The sequence below is a fragment of the Equus przewalskii genome, chromosome 10 (assembly GCF_037783145.1).
Source record: "Equus przewalskii isolate Varuska chromosome 10, EquPr2, whole genome shotgun sequence".
Lineage (NCBI taxonomy): Eukaryota > Metazoa > Chordata > Mammalia > Perissodactyla > Equidae > Equus > Equus przewalskii.
In genome coordinates this window covers 60,844,738-60,857,505 of record NC_091840.1, presented here as the reverse complement: position 1 = coordinate 60,857,505, position 12,768 = coordinate 60,844,738, and the positions used below count along the sequence as shown (strand labels likewise).

The window sequence follows — 12,768 nt, the reverse complement described above, 5'->3', positions numbered from 1 at the left end:
AACATGAAAAGATGCTCAGCGTCATTAGGCATCAGGGAAACGCAAATCAAGACCACAGTGAGACACCACTTCACACCCATTAGAAGGGCTATAACTTAAAAAAACAAAAAAGAAAAATAACACGTTGGCAAGGATACGGAAAAATTGGAACCCTCACGCCCTGCTTGTGGGAATGTAAAGTGGTTCGGCTGCTGTGGAAAGCAGTTTGGCAGCTCGCCTAAATGTTAAACATAGAGTTAGCATATGACCCAGTAATTCCACTGGGTGGTATTTACCCAAAAGAACTGAAAACAACCATTCGAACATACCTGTTTTGACAGGTATGACACACGCTCCAACATGGATGAACCGTGAAAACACTATACTGAGTAAAATAAGCCAGACACAAAGGACAGACGCTGTAAGATTCCACTTACTTGAAATATGTAGTGAGGAGTCGGGCTCCGGGTTAAACGTCTTTGTGCGACTTTTTGGCCGCCACAGGCCATTACAAACGCTTTCCCTGGTGGCCATGCGGGGAGGGGTGGGGAAGCTCCCTCCCCCCAGCAGCCCGGCCCGGCGGCGGGCACTGCGGGCTCTGAGGGAGCTGCAGGCGAGGACTCTGCCCCTGGCCGGCCTTCTCCTCGCCCATTTACATTCCTAGCCGGGTGCCTCCATTCCTAGGTCGCTATCTGCGACCTCAGGCAGGGCTCTTCTCCAGGCGCCTCTGTGAGGCCTCTTTAGGTGGGGATGAGGGGGGACCACCAAGATACTGCCCCCCTGACTCAGGGCCCAGTGCTCCTCCACTCCCCGCTGTCCTCCTCCACACCCACCCCTCCTCCTCCCTGTGGGGTCCCCTCAACACGTGCTCTGCTCCACCTGACCCTCCACAGGTGCGCCACTCATGGGGGAAGATGGAACGGGGCGTCGGTGCCTTCTCGCTTCTGTCACCGCAGTAAGTGATTAAAGCTTCCCTCTTTCGTCTTTGGCTTGTTGCTTTCACCCGCTGCCCCAGCACTGACAGCTCAGCTCCGTCTCCCAGCACAGCGCAGCTCCGGGCATCTAGAATAGGCAAATTCTAGAGACAGAAAGTAGATGAGAGGTTACAGGGGCTGGGGGAGGGGGAAGTGGGGAGTTACTGCTTAATGGGGACACAGTTCTGTTTGGGGCGATGAGGTTTCAAGTATAGTGGTGACGGTTGCCCAACATTGTGAATGTAATTAATGGCACTGAATTGCACACTTAAAAATGGTTAAAATGAAAACTTTATGTAACATATTTTACCACAATAAAAAAATGGAGGGTCCACTGAGTGGCATAGTGGTTAAGTTTGCGCGTTCCCCTTCTGCGGCCTGCAGTTTGTGGGTTCGAATCCCGGGCGTGGACATACACGGCTCACCAGGCCACGCTGTGGCGGCTCTTACATACAAAATAGAGGAAGACTGGCACGCTGTTAGCTCGGGGACAGTCTTCCTCAGCAAAAAAAAAAAGGGGGGGATATTATATACAATGAAATGTGCACATATTAGCTGTCATATTCTGTGTTTTGACAAAAACGTACATGAGTATAATTTGAAATATGTCAAGATACAGAAGATCATCATAACCCAGAAAGTACCCTCATGCCCTTTTCTATTCAATCCCCACCTGCAGTCTCCTAGAGGCATCCCCTGTTCTGATTTTCTTCCAACGCAGATTTATTTTGCCTCTTCTAGGACTTCCTATAAATGTGGTCATACTCTACGCTTCCTTTGTGTAAGGCTCCTTTCACTCAGGGCAATGTTTCTGAGGTTCACCTTTACTGTGGGCAGCGGCAGCTCGTTCCTTCCCGTTGGTGAGTAGATTCCAGTGAGGGAACGAACCGCGGTTTGTTCCAACGTGCTCCTACTGGTGCTACGAGGGCTCTTTCCAACTGGGGGCTGTTATGAATAAAGTGGCTGTGAACATGACCGTGCAAGACTTTTTGTGAAAATGTCCTTTCATTTCTCTCAGCACGCATCAGAGAGTGGAACTCTGTGTCATCGGGTAGGCATCGTTTAGTTCTCCAAGAAACTCCCAGACCTTTTCCCAAAACGGTTGTCCCATTTCACGTTCCCACCAACAACGTCTGAGATTTCCAGCTCCACATCCTCAGAAATCTTTAATGCTGTCAGGTATTTCAATTTTAGCCGTTCTGATGCGTGTGTAATGGATGTGTGCTATAGTTTTAATTTACACGTCCCTGATGTTGAATATAGTCATGTTGAATATTTTTCATTATTGGCTATTCATACATCTTCTTCAGTAAAGTGCCTGTTCCAATCTTTTGCCTGTTTTAAAATTTAGTTGCTAGTCTCAGCCTTATTGATTGGAGGCTTTTTAAAAATAGGCGTTCTGCAAAAGGACTATATGCCTATTTTAAAAATAGGCATATTCTGGGCACTAGTCCTTTTTCAGATATATGTTTTGTGAATATTTTCTCCCAGTGTGGCTTGCCTATTTATTTTTCTTAACGAAACCTGATGATGAGCAGGAGTTTTTTATTTAATAAAATTTCATTTATCAAATTTTATCTTATTCTCTGTGACCTAAGAAATTTTTGTCGACCCCTCAAATCCTGAAGACATTCTCCTGTTTTCCTTCAGAAGCTTATGGCTTTGTCTAGTATGCTTATCACTATGATTCGTCTTGAATTCATTTTGAGTTTTGTGTGGTATGAAATGGGCACTGAGGCTCATTTTTTTCCGTAAGAACGTATGGCGATTCCAGATCCATTTGTGGAAAAGATTTTCTTTTCTTCATTGGATTGCTTTGATGCCTTTTTCAAAATCAACTGACTGTGGAAATACGGCTCCATTTCGGGGCTTTCCCTTCTATTCTGTTGGTCTGTCAGTCCTTTCGCCAGGACCACACTTTCTTGATTATGGTGGTTCTATGGTCGGTATTAAAGTAAGATAATGTAAGTTCTTTTTCTTCTTCATTTTTTAGACTGCTTTGGATATTCTAAGTCTTTTGAATTTTCAAATAAATTTTAGGATCAGACTGTGAATTTCCACTAAAATCCTGCTTGGATTACAATTGAGATTGTGTTCAATTTATAAATTTGGGCAAACCCAGCCCGTGGCAGCCAGCCACCTATTTTGTAAATAAAGTTTTATTGGAACACAGCCCTGCCTGTTCCTTTCTTTATTGTCTGTGGCTGCTTTCACGCTACAATGACAGAGTTAAGAGGTTGCAACAGAGACCATATGGCACACAAGCCTAAAATAATTGCTATCCAGCCCTTTAAGAAGAAGTGTGCCAATCCTATGGATCCGTGCGGGAGGAAGTTGGTGTCTTCGGGGTAGTGTGCCTTCCACATCTTGAGCATGGCATTTTGCTCTGTTGATTTAAATATCCCGTAATTTCTCTCAACAATGTTTTATAGTTTTCAGTGTAGGTCTTGCAAGTCTCTTGTTACTTCTAATTTCACGGTTTGGGGGAGACTAGTATAAATGGAAATGTTTTAAGATTTTATTTCCAGTTGTTTGCTCTCAGTATATAAAATACAGTTAAATTTTGGACAGTAATTTTGTATCCTGTGGTTCTAGTAGCTGTAGAATCCGTAGGATTTTCTATCTAAATAATCTTGTCATCAACAAAGAGAGTCAGTTTTAATTCTTCTCTCAGATTTTTGTGCCTTTTTTCCCTTGCCTTATTGCAGTGGCTAGGACCCCCAGTACAATGTTAAATAGATTTGGTATTACTTTGTTCCCAGTCTTACGGAACACTATTAAACAGGATATTAACGGTAGGTTTTTTTTTTTTAATAGATGGGCTTTATCAGATTGAGGAATTTCCTTATTATTCCTAGTTTACTAACAGTTTTTATTGTGAATGTGTTGAGTTTTGTCAAATGCTTTTCCTGAATTTACTGAAGTATGGTTATCCTTTATGATGCTAGTATGGTGAATTACATTGATTTTCAAATGCCAAACCCATTTTGCATGACTGGGATAAATCCCACTTGCTCATAATGTATTATCCTTTTCATCTGCTGCTAGATTGAATTTGCTCATATTTTCTTATGGAGTTTTCCACCCAAGCGAAGACTATTCGCTTGCAATTTTTAAAATGTGTTTTTTAAGTTTTGGAACCAGAGTTCTACGGACTCAATGAAATGACTTGGAAAGTGTTCCATCCTCCTCTGTTTTTAAAAATAATTTGTTTAAGATATGTGTTATTTCTTCCTTAAATATTTGGTAGAATCTACCAGTAAAATCATCTGGGCCTAGAGTTTCTTTGTGGAAGATTTTTTTTTTTTAATGAATTCAACTTCTTTAATAGACACAATTCTATTTATATTTTCTGTTTTATCATCTTGTGTCAGCATTTTACAAGGAATTTGTCCCTTTCTTCTAACCTGTTGAATTTGTAGCGCTGACATTGTTCAGAATATTCTCTAATTCTTCTTTTAATGCTGTCAATTTCTGTTGCAATAGCCCTCTTTCATTCCTAATCTTACTAACTTGTGTATTTCTGTTTTTTCTTAATTGCTCTAGCTAAGGTATATCAATTTTGTTGATCTTTTCAAAGAACTACTTTTTGGCCTTGCTGTTTTAACAATTATTTTGTTTTGTTTTGTTTTTTGTTTCTGGAACTGGAATTTCCTTTCTTCTACTTACTTTGAGGTTACTTTGCTCTTCGCTTTCAGCTTCCTAAGGTTGATCCTCAGGTACTTGACTTTAGGCACTTATTTCTTCTTTTCTCATACAGGCATTTAGGACTCTAAGTTTTCCTCTAAGCATTGCCTTAGCTCCTCAAATTTTGATATTTTTGTTATTCAGTTCAAAATCTTTTCTAATTTTTCTTGTGATTATTTCTTTGACTCATGAGTTACTTGGCTTATGTACCTTCTGTATATCTTCCTTGGTGAGGTGTCTGTCCAGGCTTTTTGCCCATTTTTTTCAGGGGAGAACGTGAACACAGAGCAGTCCCCTCCTAGGACACGTGGGGAAATCACAGGGGTGAGCATTGGATGAGCCTTGTCCTGGGGAAACCACCTTTGTGATCACGGCATCTCATCTGCCAGGTAAACTTTTTCGCCCATTTTAAAATCAGAGTTATGGGGCTGGCCCCGTGGCCGAGTGGTTGGGTTCTCACGCTCCACTTCGGTGGCCAGGGTTTCCCCGCTTTGGATCCTGGGCGCAGACATGCCACTGCTCGTCAGGCTATGCTGAGGCAGCGTCCCACATGCCACAACTAGAAGGACTCACAACTAAAATATACAACTATATACTGGGGGGCTTTGGGGAGAAAAAGGAAAAACAAAAAAATCTTAAAAAAAAATAAAATCAGAGTTTGTTTTCTTATTGTTGAGTTTTAAGCTATCAATTCCTCTTCTTCTTTTTTTTTTTTTTTTTTTTAACCCTCTCTCCCCACCTTCTGTCCTTCTGGGAGTCCAATTGCATTTATGTTACCCTTTTTGATATTGTCCCATTGATCCCTGGGGTTCTATTTGGTTTTTATTTTTCCTATTCTTCAGATTGAATAATTTCTATTGCCCTACCCTCAAGCTCACTTACTACTTTGCTGTCATCTATGTTTGGTTGTTAAACCCAATCTAGTGAATTCTTTTTTTTTTTTTTTGAGGAAGATTAGCCCTGAGCTAACATCTGCTGCCAATCCTCCTCTTTTCGCTGAGGAAGACTGGCCCTGAGCTAACACCCATGCCCGTCTTCCTCTACTTTATATGTGGGACACCCACCATGGCATGGCTTGACAAGCAGTGCCATGTCCGCACCCGGGATCCCAACCGGCAAACCCCGGGCCACCAAAGCAGAACATGGGAACTTTGCTGCACCACCAGGCTGGCCCCTCCAGTGAATTCTTTATGTTAGGCATCCTGTTTTTCAGTTGTGGAATTTCCTCTTGGTTCTTTTTTTAGTTTTTATTTCTCTGCTGAGGTTTCCTATCTTTTCATTCATTGTGAGATATTTTTCTTTATGTCAGGGGTCAGCAAATGACAGTCTGTGGATTTAATTTGGCTCACTGTCTGTTTTTGTAAATAAAGTTTTACTGAAAAGCAGCTATATCTTTTGTTTACACACACTATCTTATGACTGCTTTCACAGTACAGTTTCAGGGTTGAGCAGTTGCAACAGAGATCCTGTGTGACTCACAAAGCCAAAAACATTTGCTATCTGACCTTCTACAGAAAAAATTTGCTGACTTCTTCTTTACATCATTGAGCATAACTGTGATCACTGCCTTAAAATTCTTGTCTGCTATATAATATCTGGGTCATCTTGGGAGTAGTCTCTAAGGATGCTTTCCTCTCTTGAGAATGGGTCATTTCTTCCCGGCTCTTCAGAGTGGAGTAATTTTTTATTGTGACGTAGATAATGTGACTGGTATGTCGTGGAGACTCTAAACTCTGTTACAGTCTTCTGAAGAGTGTCTTAGAAAAAACTGTCTTTTTTAGTAGACAATTAACCTGCTCACTTGAACTCAGACTTTAGATTCTGTCTTTTTGGATGGCTGCTCAAATCTCAGTTCAGTTCTCTATTCTTTGCTGGGCTGCTTCGAGCCTGCCGGCGCAGGCGCCGTTCAGGGATAAGCCAGAGACTGGGGAACCGTCTATACGGGCTCCTTACAGGAGAATTTAGGGCTTCTTTTCTCTGTCTCCTCTTTTTTCCAGAATCCCTTGCTCACTTTCTAGCAGCTGTGGTTTGCCTGAACTCTGTCCTCCAGGTGTTGAGGTCAGAAAGACTGCAGGGTTTTTATTGGAGTTTTAGCCACCCCATGCCACACGGACTATTGCTCACCTTTAAGCTAAAAGCTATAGAAACAGGAAATTCATTCCAAGTTAGCCCTTCTCTCCGGTGTCGACTACTCTCCAGAGACTCTTCGCTCTCTAGTATCTTATGGTCATTGCTTTGTTTTATTTAATTTTGTTCAGAGTTTCTAGTTCTCTGCAGACAGGTCAGTTCCAGTAGGTGCTTACTCTGGCACAGCAGGAACAGAATCCTTTTCAATCTCTTTTAAGCTATAGGTGTCTCATTCCTCTGTTTTTTCCTTCCTTGTAATTTACTTGTTTAAGAAATTGGATAGTTTGTCCTATGGAGGTCTCCGCAACATTGTGCGTGTATGCGTGTGTGTGTGTGTAGATAGATAGATAAATAGATAGATAGATAGATAGATAGAGCTATATATTTTTTTAAAGATTGGCACCTGAGCTAACATCTGTTGCCAATCTTTCTTCTTCTTCTTCTTCTCCCCAAAGTTCTCCAGCACATAGTTGTATATTTTTAGTTGCGGTTCCTTCTAGTTGTGACACGTGGGACGCCTCCTCAGTATGGCCTGATGAGCGGCGCCATGTCTGCGCCCAGGATCTGAACCAGCGAAATCCCGGGCTGCCGAAGCAGAGAGCACGAACTTAACCCCTTGGCCAGGGTGCTGGCCCCCCATTATATATCTTGCTATTGCATCCCCATGATGTGATTTTATTCTAAAAAACATTTCACCATATGTGCCTCAAATCTCTTTTTTGAAGAAATGAAATGTTACACTGTTGTGTTCTTTATGTGAGGTATTGCATTGAAAGGATGTTCCATAATATATCTATCCAGACTCCTGCTTATTGTTTCAAACAACGTTACAATGTATGTGACCAACAGTGAAGTAGGGTTACTTTGTCAGTGGCGCATGCCTGTCCATTTTTATGGATATTGCCCAAATTGTCCTCCAGGAGCTTACTGCTGTCCACCCTTTCACGTGCCTGCCTTTCACGTGCCTGCCTCCCCAAAGGTCATTGCCATGTCATTACTTGTAAAAGTCTGTGTGTTAGTGTCCTAGGGCTGCCATGACAAACTGCCACAGCCTGGGGGTTTAAAACAACAGACATCTATTCTCTCAGAGCTCTAGAGGCTGGAAGTCTAAAATCGAGGTGCTGACAGGGTTGGTTCCTACTGGAGCCTCTGACAGAGATTTCTGCTACAGGCTCTTAACATGAGCCCTGATATCTGTTCCCCCACATTGAACGCAGCGTATATGGGGTTAAAACTAACCCCCCCACCCCCTTTCCTGCTTCTCTAGCTCCGCTCATATGTAAACACCTCTTTCTTTAACCTTTGCCTCCTTGAGCTTTATAACTAAATGGGAGTTACAAATTGTGAAAAGCCCAGGTGGCCTGGAATGGGAGGCACACTAAAGTTTAGCTGATCATATGTCCTTGAAGTCTGCCAGGAAAGCCGCTGTCTCAAGAATATCAAGGAGGGCAGGCTTCCCAGACCTCAACTCCTCACTCCCGGCGCACGAACCTGCCTCAAACAGGAAGACGAGACAAGAGACAACGATGAAGGACGCCCACCTGCCATCCTCCTATCCCCCCACCCCCCACCCCCGCCTCACTGCAAGCAGCCTCTCAAGGCCAAACGCAGGCTGGTGGAAAAGCACCGAGCTGCACAAGCTACGTGTTCCCCCTCACCTACCCAAAACCCCAAATAAAAACCCCTACCCATTCCTTGTCGGGGAGCCAGCAATTTCTGAGGCATGAGCCCTTGCTTTGCTCCCTGTGCCTGGCATAGTAAAGACTTTCCTCTTCCACTCAAGACCGTTCTCGTTATTTGAATTGGCATCGGGTTCAGGGACTGAACTTTCGGTTATACTTCCACGCTTCTTTCCTAGCTTCCACCAGCTGCTGGCCACCCTGGGCAATCCTTGGCTTGCAGGCGCATCAGTCCCGTCTCTGTCTCCATCTTCACACGGCCTTCTCCCGTGTTGCTGTGTGTCTCTGTATCTCTGTTTTCTCTCCTACTTCAGTCCCGCTGGCAGGGTTTCTGTGGAAACGGTTGGTTAGATCTGCAAGTCACACTCCTAATCTCTCCGGCAATTCATTCCTCCATTTACCTCTTTCCTCTTGCATTTTCCTATAAGCAGGAAAGAGAAACCAGGCTGCACCTTCCACATTTTGCTAGGCAATCTCCTCACCAAAATATCCAAGTTCACCCCTTGTAAGTTCTACTTTCTACCTGACAACAGAACACAATTCTGCCAAGTTTCCGTCACTTTATAACAAGCACTGCTTTTCTGCCAGTGTCCAATAACGTGTTCATCATTTCCTCGAAAGCCTCCCCAGCAGCACCTTCAGCGTTCGTAAACCAGGCCCCACACCAACATTCTGTGCAGATAATATACATGTTCCTTAAGGGAACAGACGCTTTCTTACAGCCCTCCTGACTCTTTCAGAAGCTCTCACAGAATCGCCTTGAATGTCTCTGTTTCTATCAACAGACTCTTCAAGGTGTGAAAATTAATAAAGGGAAACCTTACACAAAATGGAGTGGGGAGGCCAGAAGGGGGAGCCCTCAGCACTACCGCTCTGCGTCAATTCCAGGAAAGATCGTCCGTCACAGGCCCCGGAAGAGACGTCCACTGCCTTCCAGACAAGAAAGACCACTCCAGCAACCCAGCCAACGAGAAACAGTCACCACCCTGAACAAGACCTTGTTTTCCACCAATGGGCTTCTGTTCAAAACAACCCTCCCAACTTCCTCCTTTTTCTCTATAAAATAAAGTCCCTCTCCTTTGTGTGCTAGACTTGACTGTGGCTTTTGCTATAGTGTGCTTGTCCCAAATTGCAATTCCTTTCCTATTCCCAAATAAACTGATTTTGCTGGTAAAATAACTGGCTGTTTTATTTTTAGGCGGACAAACGCAATTTAGCCTTTTTCTATCAAACGTCTCAAAATTCTTCCCATAACCCAATTCCAAAGGCTCTTCCACATTTTTGAAGGCATTTATGACAGCAGTGCCCCACTTCCAGTACCAAAAACTGCATTAGTGTCCTGTGGCTACCATAACAGTTTGCCACAAACCAGGTGGTTTAAAACAACACAAATGTGGTCTCTCCCAGTTCTGGAGGCTGGAAGTCTGAAATCAAGATGGCGGCAGGGCCACGCTCTCTCTAAAGGCTCTAGGGGAGAATCCTTCCTTGCCTTTTCTGGCTTCGGTGGTTGTCAGCAACTCTTGGCATTCCTTGGTTTGTAACTGCAGCACCCCAACCTCTCCCTCCGTCTTCACGTGCTATTTTTCCCAATGTGTCTGTGTGTCACCAAACCCTCTCTCCCTCTCTCCTTATAAGGACATCAGTCATTAGATTTAGGGCTCATCTTAATTTAGTATGACCTCATCTTAACTTGATTGCCTCCGCGAATACCCTATTTCTAAATAAAGTTACATACGTAGGTACTGGGAGTTAAGACCTTAAAATATCTTTGGCAGGGGAGGGCACAGTTCGACACACAATGAAAGTCTCTAGATTTTTGACTTTCTTTGTCTCCATCCTGCAGCTGAGACCTTCCATCGTCTGGTGTGATTTCCTGATGCCAACAGCCAGGTAGACACATACCTGGATACCACATAGCTTGTTGGAAACTGTCTCCTCAGGACTCTTTCCTTCTGTTAGCTTGGACTCCCATGTTCCACCTGGTGCCAAATTAGCTGTTTGTCAGCATCCCTTCTCCCTTTTTCTAGTACCAGCCGTTTTGAGTATCTTCCTTCCCACTCAGCGTGGCCTTCCTGGGGCTGCATATCCAGGTGCCCTGCATTCTGCTGGCTACAGGGGGCGAGGTAACTCAAGGTCAGCCAATCAGACTTGTCCTGCTGGGCCTTTGACCCCTAGGTAGAGTAGCCGGATGAGGGAAGAGAGATGGAATAAAGGCAACTTTGTGTCGGAGTCCCCAAGACCAGTCTCAGGTTCAGTGATTTACTGGAAGGACTCATAAAGCTCAGAAAAGCTGTTATATTGATGGTTACAGTTTGTTACAGTGAAGGGATAGGGATTAAAACCAAAAGAAAAACGTGCAATAGGGCAGAGTCCGGGGGAAGCCAAGGTGAGCTCCCAGTCGTCCTCTCCCAGTGGAATCGCATGGACAGTGCTTCATTCTCCCTGCGACAGTGAGTGACAACACGCACAAAGTATTGTCACCCAGAAGAGCTCACCCAAATCTTGGTTTCCAGGGTTTTAATTGGGTGTCAGTCACTTAGGCATGGAGTGTCCACACGACTAACCTCAGCTTCTCCTTCTCCAGCCCCTACCCATCCAGAGGTCAGTGATACAGCATGGCCCAGGGCTCCTAGCACACAGAGACAGGCGTTCACTCTCAATCACATTGTCAGCAGAAATGATGGGCATGGCCAAAGTTCCAAGTCAACAATGACACTCTTATTAGGCAGGATATTCCAAGGGCTCAGACGTCATCTCCCAGGAGATGATCAAGGCTGGTTCTTTCTTTGGAACGTGCAGAATTTCAGCAACTCGAGCCTGCTAAGTTGACCCTTTATTATACACACTTGACAGTCAACGTTTCCTGAGAAGAGCGGGAATTCGAACTCCACTTCTGAGATGGGAGGTCTGCGGGGAAAACACATTATCTTAAAGAAGGCAAATCACTTCTCTGACTGGTGAGTTTGGGAGACACAACTGAGTCTGTCTTGTTCACCCCCTCGGGGTCACCCTTGCAGCTCTGCCTGCCTGTGCTCTACCCTGTGATTTCTACAACACACCAGACCCGCTTCGGCCCCAGGGCCTCTGTCCCTGCTGCTCCTCCGCCAGGAGCGTTCTCGGCCCGCGCACCTCCCAGCTTCATTTCTGCTTTCCTGAGCTTCGCAGGGGCTAGTGGACATTTCCCTCGTTCTTCAGAGCAGCAATCATTTGAACCGGGACAAAGCTGAGAGGTCAATTTGATGACCAAGCCTGGGGTGTGGTCACCAGTGGTTCCTGTCTAAGAGAAAAACTGAGCTCTGCAACCTCATTGAAGGGCTCACGGCAGCTTGAGTCAGAAGAAAAGCGCCTGCTCTCCACAACCTGCCTCTCCCTGGCTGTTTAGAGAGCCTCTATGTCGTGACCCAGTTGCAGCTAGAAGATATGTTCAAGTCCTAACTCCCAGTACTTGTGAACGTGGCCTTATTTGGAAATAGGATCTTTGCAGATGTAATCAAGTTAGAGTGAGGCCACACTCGATTGGACTGGACCCTGATCCGATGACCAGTGTCCTCAAAAAAAAAAAGAAAACACAAAAAAGGAAAAGGAAACAAAGACAGACACACAGAGGAGAGAAGACCACGAGAAGATGGAGGCAGAGACTGGAGCGATGCATCTACGAGCCAAGGGACACCGAGGATCATGGCAACCCCCAGAAGCTGGGAGGGAGCGTGGAATAGGGTCTCTCTCAGAGCCTCCAGTAGGAACCAGCCCCACAGACACCTTGATGTCAGACTTATAGCTCCAGGACTGTGAGAGAATGTATTTCTGTTGCTGTAATTTTGAGGTGCATGATGGAAACAGGCTAGAGTGCTTTGAAGAGATTGTTGATAGAACTATGCACGTGAAAGGTGATTCTGGTGAAAGCTCAGAAGGAAATAAGGAGAGCTGTAGAGAAAGCTCCTGTCATCCCAGAGAATCCATATGTCATTGTGAACAGACTGCCTGGCATGTGAACGTTCAGGGTGGATATTTGAGGCCTCAGAAGGAAATGATGAGCATGCTGTTAGACACTAGAAGAAAGACAATCCTTTCTAAAAGTGGCAAAAAGTTGGCTGAATTGTGTTCCTCTGTTGGGTGGAAAGTAGAACTTATGAGGGATGAACTCGGGTCTTCAGGTGAGGGGATTTCCAAGCAAAGCGTGAAAGGTAAAGTCTGCTTTCCCCTCATTGCTTATAGTAAAAGTGAGAGGAAAGAAATGAATGGAGGAATAAATCGTTAGCAAAAAGGAATCAGAACTTGATGCTTGGGGAGATTCTCCATGTATCCACATGCAAAAGACACTA

The 12,768-nt window shown here is 44.5% G+C and overlaps 1 long non-coding RNA gene across 2 annotated transcripts; it reads left to right on the top strand.

The window, feature by feature from the left end:
• The first annotated feature begins 552 nt into the window (after positions 1–552).
• Positions 553–9,617, top strand: LOC103541840 (uncharacterized). 2 transcript variants are annotated; one of them, XR_011523710.1, is made up of 6 exons: positions 553–723; positions 873–934; positions 1,695–1,813; positions 1,972–2,132; positions 4,909–5,029; positions 9,232–9,617. It is a non-coding gene; the product is annotated as an uncharacterized lncRNA (long non-coding RNA). The 2 variants fall into 2 exon arrangements; XR_011523711.1 differs by lacking the exon at positions 9,232–9,617 and adding an exon at positions 8,177–8,547.
• The last annotated feature ends 3,151 nt before the right edge of the window (positions 9,618–12,768 follow it).